General features: G+C 37.9%; 1 protein-coding gene across 1 annotated transcript in view; it reads right to left on the bottom strand.

Annotated features, from left to right (window-relative positions):
* The window catches only part of FAM83B (family with sequence similarity 83 member B), a 77,865-nt gene extending 77,809 nt beyond the window's left edge, over positions 1-56 (bottom strand). Inside the window, exon 1 of the mRNA XM_006090707.3 lies at positions 40-56. The gene's annotated coding sequence lies outside the window, so the exon portion shown is untranslated. The remainder of the gene's footprint in view (positions 1-39) is intronic.
* Positions 57-21,045: the final 20,989 nt, after the last annotated feature.

Genomic DNA, 21,045 nt, shown 5'->3' with positions numbered 1-21,045 from the left:
GCCAGGAAGCGGGAGCGCGAGGGAGGGAAGAGGAGTTACCTGCCGGCGTCAGGTCGGCGCGGCGACGTCCGGCCCCCTCCGCGCCCCGCACTCCCGGGGCGAGGTGCCGAGCGGCGCGAGGGCGGGTGCGGGGACCAGTTCCAACAAGCCCCAGTCCTGTCACACCAAACTCCGCGCAGCCAGAAAGCGCCTCGGAACCTGTCTGAACTCAAACACCCAACCCTCCACCGGCAAAGTCTGAAGCTTTTCTTTCCTACCTGCCCTCCAGCCAACCCGGCAATGACTCCCAGTCCCCAAGGCCGGTCCCGGGCGAGCAGAGACCTGGGAGGGCGGTGGCGCTCACCTGGGAGGAGGGTGGGCCGGGCCGTGCTGTGCTCCCATTCCCCGCCCTTCCTGCGCTCCCAGTGCACCCAGGGGAGGCCCAGGGGCTGCAGGGGGAGAGCCAGGGTCCCACCACCCTCAGGAGCGGGGCGGATGCAGCCCACACTTGATCATTCGCATCAGCAGCCAGCAATGCAGACCCCTACCCGACCCCCTGAGAGTTAGTTGCCGGGCTTGGAAAAGACAGGAAGTGGAAAGGGTGGAAGAAGGAGTGCTTGTGCATTTACCCTTTTCTAGGGAAGAAGAATTTTAAGTATCATTAAAGATTTGGTTCCAACGTAGGACTGCCCTGGTTACTGACTTGGAATGAAAAGACACTGTTTTGCTTTGTTTTGTTTGTTAATCTTTACCCAAGGATATTTTTTCCATTGATTTTTAGAGAGAGTGGAAGGGGGGCGGAGAGAGAGAAACATCCATGGGACATGATCAGTTGCTTCCCGCATGGCCCTGACTATTGCCAGGGATCAATCAAACTTGCAGCCCAGGTACGTGCCTTTGACCAGGAATGGAACCCAGGATTTTTTGGTTTGTGGGCCTGTGCTCTAACCACTGATCCACCGACCAGGGTGAAAAGACACTTTTGAAAAGGAACACCTGAGTGATAGCAGATCACTCTAAGTCAAATGCTATGGGTCAAATGTTATGGCATTAGAAACTTTATAATTTGGTTTTAATATAAAAACAGAAGTTAATATTTGTTTTCATTTCCTTATCTACAATTCAGTAAGTTATGGGTTTCTAGTAATTGTATAACCATATAGTCTTCAAGATGTAACTATTAGCAGCAAATGGTAAAAATGCAGCCTCCTGGGGGAAGAATGGAGCTAAGGGTAATAATGGGCATGTTAAGCTTCCATCAGGATATCTAAATTACCAAAAAATAGTTAAAATTAATATTATAGCTATTTTGTTCTGAATAAAACACTTGGGGAATACTAACCTATTGGAATTCGAGCTAGGTCTTGACTGGTGAGGGGACTTCCACAGGAGAATGAAATTTACATATTCTAGATGGTGAAATAGAGCAAAGGCCAAAGGCAGAAAGTAAAAGTGAGTATCAGGACAGTCTAAAACTCAGCTCCCAGACTGTGGCATCTGTGACCTATGGTTTCTTTTTTTCAACAGCATATGGAGAATTGTTTTACAAATTTAACCTCTTTTTCTGTTTCTGCTAATCTCCATGTCTCACCTTTTAATATATATATTGTAATCCTGGTCTTCATTTTCGACATGCCATTATATGACTCACTCAGTGTATATTCCCTGCATGGCACTTTATTTATTGGAATGCTTTTTCAGTGTTCAAAAATAATTCTGGATGTTTCTTAAAGGAGCAATATTTGTGAGCATTTTGAGACCACATTCACAAATATACACTTATTTATAAAAACAGCAAGAATATTTAGACTCAACAAGTTAAAATGGGCCCATGGGAACTCTAATTTTATTGATAGGCATACATACATAAATCAAGGGAAATCACAAGGAAGGATTCTACTACAGTACTAATTATTCAAAGCAAATAAAAGAGAGGACAATGTAAATGAAGAGGGACCACTCATTAAAGGCACTATGGGAAGGGCTTTCCATCCTTAGTGGGATAGGAGAATGTATAAAATTGGCCGAACCCATTAAGGAGCCTATAAGTTAGGCGAGGAGAGAAGACACGTGCACAAGGAAAAGGGGCTAATTAGTACAAGCCAGTGTCAGGAACTTAAGTGCAAAGGACTCCAGTCCTTTCAGAGGTAAGAGGAAGAAATGATTAACTGCTTAGATCACTGGAGTATGCTGGCAAGACTTCACAGAACTGCTGGAATTTGAATTGGGTCCTGACAGATGAGCAGACTTGAGAGGAGTCTGAGACTGACATCTGACTAGACGCTGAATGTACAGAGTAAAGGCTGGACATGAGAAAGTTCCAGGACCATACAAAGCAATTGCCAGATTTGGCCATGGGCGTGGCATGCTGTGTTTGGAAGGTAAGTTTGGGAATCAAGCTTAGAGTCATTTTCTCACCTACAGAGTGAGATCAGTATTATTTACGATCTAGGATTGTTATGAGAATTATGAATTATAAATAGTTTATGTAGACCTCTTATCACAGCACCTGATACATGGTAAGGCACAATAAGCGGCCACTATAATTATCCTGGGGGTCCGGACTGTGAAGGGACCTGATTGCAAGGTGAAGAACATGGACTTGTGTCTACTGATGGTGTGAGATAACGACTCATTTCACAGTTGGTGACCTTTAGTAGAAATTCTAGGAAGTCAGGAAAAGCAGTTTGGCCCAGCTGTGGTATGAAAAGGGTGACAAGGGAGGGAGTAATGAAAAAGAAAAAGAGGAGACCAATTTGAGAGCCAATGAGATTGGAAATATCATTTGGGGTTAGAGTGAATGTGAAACTTAAAGGGAAAAAGATAAGAAATAACGAGTTTCAAACTGCTAAAAGTTATCAGTGGAGGGAGGGAAAGAGTATACTAGCCATGTGTGTGAAAAGTAGAAAGAGGCAGGAACAGGGTCATGTCAAAGGTTATTATTTTTTTAAAGATATTTTTATTGATTTTAGAGAGGAAAGGAGAGAGAAAAAGAGAGAAACATCAATGATGAGAATCATTGATGGGCTGCTTCCTGCATGTCCCCCCACTGGGTATCGAGCCCACAACCTGGGCATGTGCCCTTGACTGGAATCGAACCTGGGACCTTTCAGTCTGCAGGCCGATGCTCTATCCACTGAGCCAAACCAGCTAGGGCCAAAGGTTATTTTTAAGGTGTTGGGGTCCTCTCTGTATAGGCACTCAGAGAAAGATGGTGGAGAGGAAGTAGAGAATAGAAAGAATAGTAGGTAAGGAACAAGGTCCAGATGGTGTGAGCAAGGAGACAAAAAACTCGGGCTTTCTATATGAAAAAATGACCTTAAAAATCCTCAGCTCTGATTTATTTTTACAATAGATAGGTTATATTAAAAACAGAAACTAAAAGTAGAATTTTACAATTAATACTTAAACCTAACTAGGTGAGTGAGAAGATTGTACTCATGATTAAGAGGCCCCCAACGCAGTATTTATTGATAAGATAGCAAGTCAATCTTCATTGGCTCTTTATTCCATTCTATAAAATTTAGTCTGAAGTTCAAGAACAAAATAGTGGACATGTTAAATTATATTCAACAGACCTCAATTTACCTCCCATATTGAGTTCAAGTACACCAGGGGACTCCAAAGCAGTAGCAGGTATTTTTTTCTGTCCTCAAAGTAATTATAATTTAATTGAGAAGACAAAATATATATGAAATAGAATAATACAAAGAGTAATATAGATATGCACAAAAATACAGATAAAAATAAAAGATGCATACATTACAGAAGAAAGGAAGCCACTACAGTTTATTGGGAAAGAAAAATTATATTCTTTGTGACTTTTTTTCTAATTGTTTATATTGCTTTTAACAAACATGTTCTTTCAAAAATTCTTAACAATATGATAAGAAGCTATTTCATTGGGTTATAAGGCCTCAATCATTATTTGTAGATAAAAGTCATTATTTGTAGATTAAGCTCCTAGTCCCTTCAAGAGCTCTGAAATATTCATATTTTAATGTGCTCAAGAGAATGGCCTCCAGGCAGATAAAGCCATTGATACAGAAAGAATGTCATGTCTAACATTTCCCCAAGTACTTTGGGGAAGTGAAGAAGCAAAACCTGTTAGTGTTGGCAAAACCTATTGCTGGACAAATCATAACATTAGCTTAATAGTCTTATGACATTTCATGTAAGACTACTGTGAAAATAATTGAAATGAACATTGTAATCATTTCATATATCTGCCATATTTAAATAGTTACATAAAGTATTATGTGTCATTAATTCAACAGATAATTATTGAGAGTTTTCTGTAGAAAAGGCATTGTTCCAGGCACTGGTTGGGACACAGGATGGAAAGATTAATAAAGCATAGTAGGTATAACTAGGATTCATTTATCTGAATCCTTGACATGTCTCTGTGTGTGTTTATGTGTGTGAAAAGATGGAAAAACTTAAATACAATTTAAAGTTCAAAAAGTCGTACGAGTGAAAAGCAGTGTGGAAATGAATGTAATTAAATCAAATTAGATAGATATGTAGATTAGTAATTGTTTTTCTGTGTGTTTTTTTCCCATCCTAAATTCCTTTAGAAGGATAGGCAACATTATTATACTTTGTGCTTCCTCCACTCTTTCAAAATTATGGTGTAGTACTGTAATTATTTTTTAATCTGTAAGTATCTGTAAAAATTAGATAACTGTAATAAATTATTTGAATGAACGAGAGAAAGAAAGAAATGATAATGAATGCATTTCCTCTTTTTTCTCTTCTGCAGATCAAAGACATGAAAATATTAGGTTGCTTACATTTTTTTATAACACATAAATAACTAAAAATCTTGCCAGTATCAATTGCTAAAATGCATAATCATGCTCGACAGAATGTGAAGTGATGCTAATACAAAGATATTTGATATAAAGTACTAATTATTATAATTATTCAATTTTAAATATATATTAGGCTTTTGTTACCAGTGTGTGCTGAGACATATATTGTCCAGTTTAAATATTTTAAAAAATATGTCACCTAATTTCTTAAAAGTCTTAGCTATTTATCATTTTTATGAAGGAAAATGAAGAGCCCTCTTCAGAGGTATTTTATCATGGCAATATGTAACAGTCATTATCACCAATATTATTAACAAAACTAGAGGCCCGATGCACAAAATTCTTGCACTCAGAGGGGAGAGGGTCCCTCAGCCTGGCCTGCGCCCTCTTGCAGTTCAGGAAGGCCAGGAGCCCTCGGAGGATGTCCGAGTCAGACATCCTTAGCGCTGCTGTGGAGGTGGGAGAGGCTCCCACCACTGCTGCTGTGCTCACCAGCCATGAGCCTGGCTCAGGACTTCTGGCTGAGCGGTGCTCCCGCTATGGGAGTGCATTGACCACCAAGGGGCAGCACCTGCATTGAGCATCTGCCCCTTGGTGGTCAGTGCGCATCATAGCAACCAGTCTTTCCACCGTTCAGTCGATTTACATATTAGCCTTTTATTATATAGGATTACAGACATCCATTGTTATTCCATGTTGAATGTATCAGGTGGAAATACATCAACAGTGATCATTTTAGGTGCCCTCAGAATCATTACCTGAACTGGGTTTCACAGAGGTCAGTTGAGGTCTGGGATATAACTTGTACTTCTGTAATTAAAAGAAAAAGAGAGAGAAAGAGAGAGAGAGAAAGTAGCAGTAAATTTCCAACTTCAACTGCCTTTTCTGGAAGGTCTAATTCACAGATATCTGTAATTCTGTATCACTGTCTCCCAGACATATCATGTCTATTTGCATTCCTTGCCTTTGTTCACCTCTTTTCAGTGGTTCTCTCGCCTGTGGTTCCTTCCTTGTTCCTGTCTGCCTCTCTGCAGGATAGCCATCACTCATCATCTAAGTTTAGCTGTGACTAGTATGAGCTCCTTAAAATGCATAAGCCTTGATCCCTTTACTACTTCTCTACCAAAAATATGTGACCATATAACATCCCTTTAATTATTTTACTGGGCTGTGATTGAGGTCTGCTGGCATAATGTAACCTCCCCAGTGCCTTGTCTTCCAATCAGATCAGTGATTCTCAGTGGAAGCGATACCAGCCCAGCCCATAGGAGACATTTGGAAAATGCTACAAATGACTGAGGCTCTTCTCCATTTCTACTGGCATTTGGTGGGCAAGTACATGGAGGAATGACATATGTCCTGTAATGTGTCCTGCACAAAAATTACCCCATGTTTTGTGCAAATGATACTAGTTCCCACCAGATGTAACGAGGGTGAAAAATCCATTGTAATTGCCTAAGACTAGAACTTCTCCCTGTTTTATACACAAATATAAGAATTTTTTAATATATATATTTTTATTGATTTCAGAGAGGAAGGGAATGGGAGAGAGACAGAAACATCAATGATGAGAGAGAATCATTGATTGGCTGCCTCCTGCACACCCCATACTGGGATCAAGCCCATAACCCAGGCATGTGCCCTGACTGGGAATCGAGCCCTGACCTCCTGGTTCATAGGTTGACACTCAACCACTGAGCTATGCCAGCCAGGCACAAATATAAGAATTTTTGTGCAGTTTTAACATACACCAAATTCCAGGAATCTAGTTACAATGTATCTTGCTTAATTTAGACATTTGCTAAGAACTATTCTTTATTTTATAACTCACAGCACTAACAGAACCGCATCGGAGTTACCAATAAAACTCATCAGTCTCCTGAGCATCTGTAAGTCAAACTTCTGACGACTTCACCTTTTCTAGTCCAATTGTCTGTGAATATTTACTAAAATAAATAGTATTTTTATAAATTTATATTACAATTAAGCATAGCTTTATTTTTTTAAACCTGTGTGGGTTAAGTTATTTTATCAATAAATTTTATTTTATTTTATTGCTATTATAAGGAGACATTAACTTTCTTAACCTTATTGACTCAAAAACAGAGGGGACATGAGTCTGAGAGTTGAGAACTGCAGAATCAGATTATATCTTTCATGGGAAAAGCAGGAGATGCAAGGGAGAAATAAGTGAAGTCAAAAGCTAGGATTTATTGAGTAATTCCTTAGCACCAGGTAGAGTGCCTTAAATTCTACGATATGCTCAATACTCTGCAGGATCAGCTCAGTGATGGCACTCAATGGCTAAGTGAGAAAAGAACAAGTAGTTCAAAGGTGTAAATCATTTACTGAATGGTAACAACCAAGTCCTGAGCATGGCCTATTCTTGCATGGTCTTGCCTGTCTACTTATCTACTTACCCTGGCCTTTCCTCCTCCCCTTGTCCTGCACCCCTGCCCGCATTTCTGAGCTCTAACTCCATCAACCTCCTTATAGTTCAACTCTTTCAATAGGCGCTCATCTTCCTAAGGGAACTGAAAAATGCTGGTCCTTTCACCTGGAAAGCCGGTTCCTCACTCTGCTTCCCCCTTTTTCCCTTGATGAAACCACTCTCTGGAATTATTGCTGTGCTTTAAATATATATCCCATTTCTCACTCAATATAGCTTTAAGTCAAAAGGCAAAGCTCTAACTGATTCTTTTAATGTGTGCATAATGTCCCTTTGTGAGATATACTCTATTATATATGCAGCATTCACCTATTGATTAGAGCTTGATGTCCATATTATATTGTTCTGCTAGTCACAGTGTTGTAATAAAGACCCTTGTGAATTTAAGAAAAAAATCTACTAGAACTCCTCCTTCAGAGTTAAATGCAACTCTTCCTTCCACAGGAAAGTCTGGCTTCTCTGACTAGACAAGTTCTAAGTTTATAAACAAGTTCTTTCTGGCTTCTCAGACTAGACAAGTTCTAAGTTTATAAACAAGTTCTTTCTGGCTTCTCAGACTAGACAAGTTCTAAGTTTATAAACAAGTTCTAGGCATGTGCTTTTTCTTCCAAAAAAATGGTCATAATTATAATTTTAGATTTTTTTTATGCAAAAGCCCAACTCCTCTAGTTCCAAGAGAACTCACACTAGTTCCAAGACAGCAAGCATCTGTTTCTTTCTGTCCACTACTGTATCCCTAATGCATAATAACAACTCAATAAATATATAAGTAAATAAGGAAGTGAATACAGTGAATGAACTCATAATAAAGTATTATAACTTAGAGCATCCTCTATTGAACTCTTGCAAATAATGCTTGCATAGTCTCTTTTGTTTCTTAACAATGCCTGTAACTGACATTTATTTCCTCTTTTCCTTTTGAGAATTGAGAGTTGATATAGAGCTGAAAAGGATAAATGGAAGATACAATGAGCTTCAAAGATCTGACTTCTATATTCCTCAATATCAAACTTCCAATATTAAAATTTTCCTCTTAATCACTGCTTTAATTATTGAGTGAAATGATTCATATTTAAACACAAGCAGACACACTTTTGAACAGTATCTTTTCTGCCTTTGCCACTCTCCATATTCCAACCAAAACTATATTTCCCCAGTGGGGATTAAGCAGGAATTTAATTTAAACTCATTTAGGCAGATGTTCCCTAAGGTTCTGACTCTGTTTATGAACATAGGCAAAATAAGATCCACCATCAATATGATTATTAGTTGGAAAAAAGGAATTAAAGGAGAATGTTTGCAAAGAAAAAATGTACAAAACAAATAGGATACTGTTGCTGCAGACAGATTAGCTTTCTATTTGTTATTATATAAAGAATACACTTTTTTCATTTAAAAATTCTATTATGAAAAGCAATTGGGACATTAGAGTATCTGGAATGAGAAATGATGAGAAGAAAATAGAAATCCAGGTGAACAAAAATTGGAATCCAATACCATTGCCTAAGTTTCCTAAGCCCACGTGGTTGAGTCAGTTGACTTGCATTCAAATCTGGGATTTGTCATGACCCCTTTCGTAGCAAGGGCTGCTTAAATTCTTGTGTCTCCATATCCATATCCCTAAATCTGGCATAATTATAGTAATACTGACAAACCTCAAAGAGATGTTGGATAGCTTAAAAAACCTACAATTATGGTACAAAAGTCTGATATTACTATGGTTATCATTACTGCAGACATTATACACCTATTTCAAACATCAAAGCCAAGACAAGCCCTAAGATGAATTAAGACACAAAATACATTCTTCACTAAATGGCAGAATTCCATGCTGATGGTTCACCTTCAATGATCGTGTTCTACAGAGATTATCTAATGTTTCAAAATAACCGCCCTACCCCCCCAAAATTAAATGTTCACCTAGCACAACCTATGAACTAGGGAAAGTATTTGTCTTAAACTAAGCCAATCAGATTTTCTCTTGGAATTTAGAGACAATGTTCGCATGTATCTGGAGTCTGTGGAGCCATGTGTAGTCATGTAGGCAGTAAAGCAAACTGGTCCGCAAAGAGAACCAGGACACAACAGGGCAGTGTGAAGTCAAAAGAAAAGCTGAAACCAAGTCCCAAGTGCTTTCTACTTCCCCAATCCAGATTCTGTTGTGGATTTAAATGCCGTCCTGTCCTTCGTCTCTGGGAGATGTTTATCCATGGTCATAGCAGAAAGGTTCGGAGTGGGCCAGGATCATGAACCTATGACATGAGGCCATAATGTATCAAAAGAGATTTTTATTTCAGGCACCTGGGTGCAGGTGGGCTGAGTCCGACAAAAAGAAGTCAGTGGAGACTGAAGGGGGAGGCAGACTTTTATTAATCCTTGCTGCTGCAAACCGTTCTGCTGACATAAGGGTCGGGTCCGTCCTTGGCTCCTCCCAGGGCCAGATGTCTCCTCGTTATCTAGGCTATGCCATGCTCAAGGCTGCAAGCTTTCTGCAAAATATCTGCTAAGCACAATAAGTTTTCTCTGCCCCGTTTTATTCTCTTTAACCCTTTCCATAACATATTTCCCATTCCCACAATTATAAACACAAGCTGGTTTCTGTTACTGTTAGAATTCTAAATAATTCAAATTACCTACTTTAAATTTAATATTTTATTGATTTTTTACAGAAAGGAAGGGAGAGGGATAGAGTTAGAAACATTGATGAGAGAGAAACATTGATCAGCTGCCTCCTGCACACCCCCTATCAGGCATGTGCCCGCAACCAAGGTACATGCCCTTGACCAGAATCGAACCTGGGACCCTTCAGTCCGCAGGCCAACGCTCTATCCACTGAGCCAAACCAGTTAGGGCCCAAATTACCTACTTTAGAATCAGGTGAAGGACTAAGAATAACATACCCACAGAGAATGTTCAACAGCCAAGTCAGGAAAGGGTCAGGTTCAAGGAGGACTTTCCCACCCCAGAAGAGGAAGTTGATAGTCCATACCATGCCACAATGAAGTATTTCATTACACTATTATCTGTTGACTCTTAAGACTTTAGCAGAGAGCCTACCTAATGATGAATTATGTGTTAACGATGAAACATTAGTGGAAATAGTAGCAAATAACAGCATACGTGGAAATGTGTGGTTTTACACCTTGAAATTTACCCCAGGATGTTCTTCAGTTTTGCATTCAGCTTCTAGCATATAAAGAAAAACTGGGTCAATGATGTAAAATATTTGAGGTCTAGACAAAAAAAATTAATCATAAATTACAGGGACTACAGTAGGTACATTTAGCAGGTACTGTGGATAAGACTGATGCACTGATTAAAAAATACACAGCATCCAAATATTGGGGGTACATCTATCAAACTTGACCACTACCCCGTTGCCGCATGTCTTTAAAGCAGTCTTCAAACATTTGTTCCCAACAGTGATAATCTCCACATTTCGTTGTAGAGCTCATTCCATCACTACATTCTCAGGAGGAAGGAGCAGGATGTGGTCATGGTAAGAACGGCTCCTTTCTCATCCCATTGTTACTCATCCATGATCTGTGGCTGAGGGCAATCCTCAGAGAAAAATGGGGATGTTTGAGCACTGATGACATTTATAATCACCTGCAGGGAGTCTTCCTGGTAAAATAAGGTTTGAGGAATGACCAAACAGCAATGTCTCGTGGAAGTGTGTTTGTTTGTTTTTAACAAATTGAGTCCCCCAAAATGAAGTCAAAAGATGATAGTCCAGGAGGTTTCAGGGCAGTGTGAAATTCTGAGGCACAATGACGCATGCGCGATGAAAAATAGTGTGGGGAGTGTTATCCACTTGGGTCACCCTCAGATCCAAATTCAAGCACCAAGAAATAAGTGGTGTTTGCATACCTATGTGTGCAAGCATGCATACACCTACACACACGGAGAAGCCTTCCTCATGCTCCTCCCGGGGGTGGCCTTGAATGACATTGCACAAGGAAAAGATGAAGCCTTATTGTGTTTAAGAATCATCTTGTTTCCCCCCACCATTGTTTACCAGGTATATTGGCCATAGTTAATGCTATAATTTCAGTTGGTAGTATATAAGGTGGTGAGATTCCATACCTGGACAGATTGAAAATGAACTAGAGAAAGAATGAGTTACACCTCTGTATGTATGTATTTATTTATTTACGAAAACCATATTTTCCCTGTTCCTTTTGGATTCGATGGGGCTGAGAACAACCGTTTCTCTTCATTCTACCCACAGTCACAGTGGTTAGCATATAACCTAGCCTTGTACATTTTAATGAAAAAATAAAAATGAGGGAAAAGACTGCCCAAGTTATCCAAATAGGGCCTGTCAGAGATTATCTCTGCAATCAAAATCTTAATATAAATAACATTATTTTTCCTTTTTTAATTATAACATATATTGGCCATACTAAAACGTGTAAGAAAACATATACCAAGAAAAAATATCACCCATATAGCTGAAGTTTCTATGTACAACACCACAGCTCATTCCCCTGTGACCTCACAGAGGTAATTATTCTCCCCAATTTGGTGTTTATCATTCTTATGTCTGTCCTGATACTTTTTTCTTTACATATGTGTGTATTCCTAAATGACATAGAAAATTACTTTGTAGCCCTATCTGGTTTGGCTCAGCAGAAGGGTCCCAGGTTCAGTCAGGGCACATGCCCAGGTTGCAGGCTTGATCCCCAGTAGGGGGCATGAAGGAGGCAGCCGATCAATGATTCTCTCTCATCATTGATGTTTCTATTGCTCTCTCACTCTCCCTTCCTCTCTGAAGTCAATAAAAATATATCTTAAAAAAAGAAAATTACTTTGTAAAGTTTAAAGTGATATTAATACATCAGAAAGCAATTAGAGAATTTAGAAGTCATCTTTCCGCTGAGGCAGTTAATTTGAGCTGAGGGAGCCTGGAGTATCAGCCTCCCCCACAAACTGCATGGAAGAATGTGAAGGAGGAGAAAATCAAGCCAATTTATAAGAGAAAACAAACCATAAGTAGTGTGTGTGGAGCGGGGTGGGGAGGGAGAAGAGTCCTAAAATGATTGGGTCCTGAATACAACCAAATATAAAACCATCAACCCAGTTCCCATTTTAAACTTAATCTGACTTAAATTAGGTTTTGTCCTTCGCACCCCAAAGAGTCCTCATATATAAATTGGAGTCTTAAAAAGAAATACTGTAGGAACAAAGCCCTGAGATGGGAAACGGTCTGTGCAGCAATGATTTCTGTCTCTGGATAGGAAGTTGGAAGTGTTTGTTTGATGTATCCAGGGATTCACACTTCCTGGGGTGAAATTTTGGGGGACCTATTAAAAAGATGAGAATGTTGGTCATTTCTAGCAGCTTCCGGTAAGATCCTGCAAGAATGGGGATAAGCTTTGATTCTCAATCCAGTGATCTGCAAGCAGAAAGGAGATATTTAGATGTGTTAATAAACATGAATCTGAGATGGCTGAGAGCCCTAAACCCAGTGCTTTATTAATTATAAAATAAAAGAATTATTTTGTTTTAAAAGAAAGTTAGAACAAGTGAAAGCAGTGAGTGAGAAAATAAGGTTGGTACCTATGAGCAGCATAAGGCATAGATTCATCTTCCAAATGGACTCTCCTAATGTTGTACCCAGACTGACAGAGGAAACACTCTCCCTAGGCAGTGGTTAGTGTAAAGCACTGTCTACTGGGATGCAGCAGGATAGGGCAGGGGTGGGCTCACCCTTACCACCGCCAGCTGAGGGCTCAGTGGAAGCCGTTCATCAGTGGCTTCGAGAAATCAGCAGAGCATTAAGGACAACTACTGGGAGTAACACCAGTGCTCTTGATCCAAGATTGCTACTGCTGCTTATTAGACTGTAGAGATTTCCGAAATGAATGAACAATTAGAAGAGTGGGGGTTTTAGGATGTTTAATTGTCAGAGAACCCTCAAACCTGGAAACCAGAAATCTGTTATTGCTCACCCATCAACTCAACACTCAGGTCATTATAACCGTATCTTCAGAAAGTGGGTGGATTAAACAATTACAGTCCTACAGAGAGAATCTTTCCTCCAGCATGGCCATTGAGGAAAATGGGCCCTGGCAATCCTCCTAGTCCAGCGGTTCTCAACCTGTGGGTCGCGACCCTTAAAATACATCCTGCATATCAGATATTTACATTACAATTCATAACAGTAGCAAAATTTCAGTTATGAAGTAGCAACGAAAATAATCTTATGGTTGGAGGTCACCACAACATGAGGAACTGTATTAAAGGGTCGCGGCATTAGGAAGGTTGAGAACCACTGTTAAGTCTTTTGAGCAAAAGTAGGTAGATTGTGACTGAGTATTTACTCCGTGGTCAAGGAGGGTTCCTTACTCTTCCTTCCTATGGAATATGACTTTTGCTAAGGTTCAGTAACAACTATTATTTCTTCTTCTTCCCTTTTCACAAACAGTAGGTTCACTTCTGTTATCTTTTTGTCCTGCCAACCCTATTGCAGATTGTGTTAGGCTGGTTAAATATGTCATGGAAATCCACATATCCAGAATTGATCAAGGGAGAGTACACATCAGCAGATGTGTCATCTAGAGATGATATTGATTTGTTGCCCTCGGAAGAGGGTCTGAGTATGTATCTGATGTATTTGGAATTATTATAGCACATTAGGGGAAGACATTCATAATTGGTTACAATGTGGCTGATAGACAGCCATAGTTGGAATACAGGAGTAGGATAGACAATATTTTATTAGCACTTCTACCTTTGGGAAATTATTATTTTCCTACTCTGAGGAAATTATTATTTTCCAAACTGAGGTTCCAGTGTGGCTGTCAATCACAGATCATGTCCCTCACCTCCAGGCCTCAGAAATAAACACCTGACACTGGCCTGCCCATAGACAGAACTCCATTTTTCTTAACTAGAACAATTGCTCCTATGACTAAGATAAGAGCAATTACAGCAGTCCTTCTCTGGATTGTATAATTGGATAGTGGAGAGAAAACTAGCTTAGTACACCATGATTCTAACAGTGACCCATCGCCCCCAGACACAGGGAGAAAATCTCCCTGAAACACAGAATATCAAGGTCACATACAGAGAAAAGCAGTGGCCATAGAGATACACATATTGGAAAATTGTTTGAATTCTGGAATGTGGTTGAGCCTGAATCTAGAGAGATACCTTTTGACTTCCCACTTAATGATTTAGTAAATTTTCCTTTTAGTTTTAAATGTTTGAGTTGTTTCTTTCCTAAAAAAGTCCGAATATATGCCTTATGGGATGCCTCTGGGAAAAGAAATACATTTATGTTAGGTTTCCTCCATTTATGAAATTGTTGAGTGTGTTTGTTGTTGTGCATCATTTAGTTGAATTGAGGATATATCTTTAGATATATGGAAAAAAAGACAAATATGAACTGAGGAATAAGAATAGGACAAAGTATGTCTTATTTGCAGTGCTAACATTAATCCTCTTTCCTCTAGAAACTGTTCCAAGCATCACAAGAGTGAGATGGAAGCCATTTTTAAATTGTATAAACTCCTTGATCCCAACAAGCTCAGGAGGAGATTGGACTGTTCCCATTTTCTATCCTATTTGGAAATGATCTTGAGAGTCAGCTAGTCAGTTATGGCATGTGGCTGGAATGACAACGTGTAAACATGAGGATTGTTGCAACTCGGTTCTGCCCTAAAGATGGAAAGCAGAGAAAGCCATCATGCCAAGATGGGAAAACTGATGCATATGGGAAGAGATTAAAAAGAAAGATGAAAAGAGAATTTTGATGGTTTTCCTAGACCTAATCCCATTGTCATCTGAAGCTCAACACTATTCCAGCCCTTTATGTCACTCCTTTGTCTCTGCGAATTCAACTAAGCTTCATTGTGTGCTTGCCCTACTACTAGTTGGGTTTTGTTTTAAAATAATATCTCTGTGTAGTTGTAATAATAATTTGATGACAATGATAATCATGTTAGCTAACATTTATTGAACATTTTTCATAGCTTTACATATATAGAGTAATTTCATCTTCACTGTAACCTCATTAGATATTATTATTATCCCAAATTTACTCTAAATATGATAAAATAAATGTTAACATATATTGCTGTATGCTTGGTTGAAAAATTATTCAAACAAAATATTACTATAAATTAAACATGAATAAATATTGAGTTCCTTTAAATAAACTATAATATTATATTAAACTTCCAACAGAAAAAGTGAATAATAATCTCAGGAAGAAAGCAAATTATTTTTTGGTGTTTGTTATTCAGTAGCATGGTATGATAGTTATTAAGAGGTAAATACCAACCATCAGGCGGCATTATGAGTCATTTTGACATGTACTATGATTTGATTCAAAATATATATTAAAAAAGATGTCCCACTGTTACTAAGCCTGTTTTAGGTTCTCATAGAAAATCTTGTGAATATGTTTAGAGAGATAACACTCGGTGCATAAAGTCTTCAGTATCTAGTTTTGTTTTCCCCTGATATTTCTCTGAGCTGAAACTCTGGCTTTAAATTTTAAACAAACGCTTACATGACTCAGACAATTTGATGTAACATGAAAAACCAACTTTGCCCGAAGCTGAACAGAACTTAGGAAATCTCACCTATGATATGACCTCCCATAATATAATTCAATATAAAGACAGGGTTTTAATCTAATATATCATTGTATCTTCTTCTGTACTTTGTACACTTTTATGAAGTACTTACTAGATTTTTGAGAAAATCAATGAAAGGTCGATCTATTCTTGAACTACATCTAGGGATGACTTGCGTATGATCCAGAAGGCTTTCATTTCAACAATTCACCACTATCATAATTTCTTGTTATTACAAATGTTTCAGATTGCTGGAATGCATTTTCTCTACATTACCATTTATTTTCATGTTTGTCTCCCCTATTAGATTGATGTACTTATATCAGAGACTATGCATCCTAATTCACCTTTACTTCTTTGGTGCCTAGGACAATGTGAGCACTTGATAAAAATAGTATCAAACAGATGCTATTTCAAACAAAATTGTCTCAGGGTTCCAGTGCATTCACATAGCTAAGATAGCTCAGTTTAGGGAGGGCGTGAGTAGTTTGGTCACTTATCTTCTATGATTTCTTAGTCACTCTCTTTATTCCTTAAAAATTCCAGCATCTGTATAGCTCACTAATTTTTTTTTGGTGAGTGCAATATCTACATAAATCATCTTTCCGATATATTCTGGTCACTTTTTGTTTGTTAGTGGTTTTTTTTTCCCAATGAATTTTGCATTTTATTTATTTTAAAAATCTTTATTGTAGAAAGTATTACATACGTCCTCTTCTTTTCTCCCATGACTCCTTCTAGCCCACCCCTGCCCAAATATTGCATTTTAAATACTTCTCTTCTGGATTTTATGTTATTAACAATGTCCTTTGGAGACTCTAGAGTAATTATTGACCAGAATTCCAGAGACTTATATGAGTGAGCAATATTACATTACTCCTTGTTTGTTAGTTTTTTATCTCTTCTCCAACCTACCTCAGGTAACCACTCCCAGGATTATATCCTGGACCTTGCTTTTACCATTAATGGCACCATCTGAAAAAAACTGAAGAAATTAGAAGACAATGTCCCAACATTTCAGCAACCAAATAGGAAAGCCTAAAAATAAAATATGGCTCTAACCTTTGGATGAACTATCTTTATTCCTGCAAAATGTAAATCCCTCCACAGGTGCACTGGGTTCCATCCCTTGACACCCATTCATAGGCAAGACATGTTTCTTTCATGTTTCATCCCTTCCAATCATTCTCTCTATTGAACATTTTCCATGAATGTACAACTACTATACCACGCTTATACTATTCCCATCTAAAAGAAAATGAAAACATTTTAAAAGCTATTTCCTCATGTCTCTGCTCCTCATTACAATAAAGGTTCCAAATAGAGTTGTTTAGACCAGGAGACTCTAATGCCTATCTTCTCACTCTTTTAGAATTCATTCCATTGAGGCTTTCCCCCTACCACTCAGTGAAAACAACTCTTGGCAAAAGTGTCCACGTCATTCACATCGACAAATCCAATGGTCAATTCTTGATTTGTATTTAATTGGATCTATCAGCAGCTTTGCTCACAGTTGATCACTCTATTCTTCTTGAAACACAACCATCTACCCCATGCCCTCAGGTCTCAAAGACACCTCACTGGCTGCTCCTTTTGAGTTTCTTTGCAAATTAGTCCTCATCTTTTGGATTTATAGACACGGGTATACCTCAGATCATCCTTTTACCTCATCGTTATCTATACTTCTTATCTATGACTGATAGGTCCATAATGTTATCTACACATGGTCCTTTCCCATGAACTGCTGCATCATTTATTACATGCCTGCACCATATTTCAGTTTAAATATAGAATATCATCTAAAGCCAATGTATCCAAAATAAAGTACCAGTTAGGCCTGCCCTTCAAAACTGAAACAAAAGAAAACAACAGCCCCCGCCCCCCGAAAAAAAAGAAGAAAAAAGAAAACATTCCCATCTCAGTAAATAGTAATTCTATTTCATTTTATTTCAGCAAAACATATGATACATGCTTGATTTATCCTCTTATAATATAATCTACATTCGATACATCAACGATTCCTGTTGGATTGTCCTTTAAAATATATCCTAAATCTTACCACTCATTATTATTCCATTATGTCTTTACCCTGGTCATTTTTCACTTAGACTATTGCAGAAGTCTCCAAACTTGTTAACCTATGTTCACCTTTTCTCCTGTATTTGTTAGACTTGAATTCTGCTATGTTTAACAGAAATACACAAGCAGTGTTATGAACAAGTTAGGAATGTCCACAAGGTTCCATAGTCATCAGGGGCCAGGGGTTCTTCTATCTTACTGTTCCACTGTTCTAATTGAGTAGTCTCACAGTCTAAGATGTATGCTTGAGCTGATCACCTGTCAGCATTCTGAGGAGCAAGAAGAGAAGAAAGTACAAAGAAAAAGTGGCTCCGACCCTTTAAGGAGTATTTCTAGGAGTCCTCACATAACATTTCTACTCCCTACTTAATAGCAGGAAATTTGTCACTTGGCCATGCCTAACTATAAGCGAAGTGAGGAGGTATGTGAATCTTCCATCAATGTGTTGATCTAATATTCTGTTACTAGAGAATAAGAGGGAAGTAAATATTAGGATGCATCTAGCAGTTTCTGCCACACTTTCTTATATAATATTCTTCAGCATCTGCAATTATTTTCAGCAAGAACAACTATCCAGCCCTAACCGGTTTGGCTCAGCAGATAGAGCATCAGCCTGCAGACTCAAGGGTCCCAGGTTCGATTCTGGTCAAGGGCATGTACCTTGGTTGCGGGCACATCCCCAGTGGGGGGTGTGCAAGAGGCAGCTGATCGATGTTTCTCTCTCATCAATGTTTCTAACGCTCTATCCTTCTCCCTTCCTCTCTGTAAAAAATCAATAAAATATAAAAAAAAGAATAACTATCCAGACACCTAATCATTGTATGAATGGAATGAGACTATCAACTTAATTATTGGAAGAACCTTTTAGCTGGTCTCCCTACCCTTGCCCATAATGTCTATGCTCACAGAGCAACAACTGTAATATTTTAAAAATATATCTGATCATACAATTCTTCATTATAAAACTTTCTAATGGCATTTCATCCCCCTCAGAGTAACATCCAGTGTTCGTACAATAGCCTGCAAGGTACATAAATTTTTGTCTGATTTTCTTGCCATTGACTTTCCCCCTTGCTCACTATTCTACATACACATTATCCTCATACATTTCACACATAATCTGACTGCAGCACCTTGGCACTCCCCATTCCTCTGCCTAGAATATCCTTCCCTCAGATACTCATATGGCTTACTAGATATGACCTCATAGTGAGAGCTTCCCCTACCACTCTGCACAAGAGAAAGACCTGTAGTCATGTTCTAGGCCCTCTCACCCTTCTTTATTTCATTTCATTTACTTACTTTTATATTGCATGATTTTTGTGATCTTTTCCTATTAGCATGTAGCCTTTTCAATGGCAGGGACTTCATCATATTTGTTCACTATTCTACCCCAAAACACCAAAAATAGCTTTGGCAGAGTGCATTCAATTGGAATTATAAAAAAGTTGATATCTATTGTAAAAAATTATTTTTTAGTTCATTAACTTTTCTTTTCTGTATATTTGATGAGTATTAATTACTCATTTAATAATAGCTTTATGAACAAGATTAAAAGTGCTACTACATGAATGTTCTTGATCATTTTGATATCCTGGTGTGAAACATGAAAAACACATACCTCCCATACAAAATATTTATGAAATTTAAATAGATTTTTCTTACCAAGGAGTTTTGCTCAAGGAGGAATAATTCTCAAAGTTAATGAGACTTCTTAGAATTACACTAAAGCAGTTCCAAGATTCACTAAAGCCAGATTTCTCATGCTGGGTGAATATTTTTAGAGATCTTCATTCTACTTCAATCCCTAATGATGAGGGTGTTGAAATAAATTTTAATAGTTCTTCTTCCCATAATTTTATATTGCTAGTATAAAAAAGTTTTATTATTTCTTCTCATAAATATTTTATTGAAAAATGTTTCTGTATTCTTTTAAATATTTATTGAAAAATGTTTCTGTATTCTTTTAAATATATATATATATTACAGATGTCCCCTCTTTTCTCCCTCTTTGCCCCCCTCCACCCAGCCCTTGCCCTACACCAGACCTTCACCATACTAATGTCTATGTCCATGGGTTGTGCATATATGCATATAAATTCTTTGGCTAATCTCTTCCTGTATCCCTACCCCACTCCCCTCAGATCTGTTAGACTTTTTGGAACAACTGTTCTATAAGTTACAACTATACTAGAGCTAACCTGACAATCTAACTCAACAATCTAGTTTATATTTTAATACCTTAGATTGGTTGGTTATCTCTTAAATCTTGGTTATGAAGAAATTATTTTTTTAGTTGAGTTCCAAGTTAAGAACTATTTTTTCTTTTGTACCAGTTTCAAGTTGATTATGTTGCTCTACTTCCTAGAGACTTTAGTTGTGACCTAAAACATATAAAAGTTTTACGCTGAGTACCTACCATTTAATCTGTTGATTAGCTTACTGCAGTAGATATCATTAGCCACTTTGAAGATGAGCAATCAGAAACTCACACTATCATCTTATGTACTTAAGATCTATTTGAATTTTCTCTTCTGTTAACTTTTTAATTATACCCTCTACCTATTTTTCAATTGGTTACTGATTATTTTTTATTTATCTGAAGTTTCTTACAAATTGGGAAATCAACTCCTGTCTGAAAGTTGCAATTATTTTCTAGTTTATCTTTTTAAAAAATATATTTTTATTGATTTTAGAGAGGAAGGGAGAGGGAGAGAGATAGAAACATCAATGATGAGAGAGAATCATTGATCAGTTGCCTTCTGCATGCCCCTTACTGGGGATAGAGCCTACAACCTGGGCACGTGCCCTGACAGAATCAAACCATGACCTCTTGGTTCATAGGTCAATGCTCAACCACTGAGCAACACTGGCTGGGCTAGTTTGTCTTTTTATTGATTTTTCTTATTGTGATTTCAACCATACAGAAACTTTTAAAATTTTCATTTTCAAGTAATCAAGTTCATCAATATATTATTTCATGGCTTCTGGTATTTTTCCGTATCATATTTGAAATTTTTTTTCTCATTTTGAGATCTAAAAAAATTTTTTCTTACACTAATTAGAATGCCTATAAAAAGTAAAAAAGTAACAAGAATTGGAAAATATGTAGAGAAATTGGAACCACTGTGCATTG

This window comes from Myotis lucifugus, unplaced genomic scaffold (genome assembly GCF_000147115.1).
Source record: "Myotis lucifugus unplaced genomic scaffold, Myoluc2.0 scaffold_80, whole genome shotgun sequence".
In the NCBI taxonomy this organism is placed as follows: domain Eukaryota; kingdom Metazoa; phylum Chordata; class Mammalia; order Chiroptera; family Vespertilionidae; genus Myotis; species Myotis lucifugus.
The sequence above is the reverse complement of the archived record's forward strand: the minus strand, read 5'-3'. Positions and strand labels throughout refer to the sequence as shown.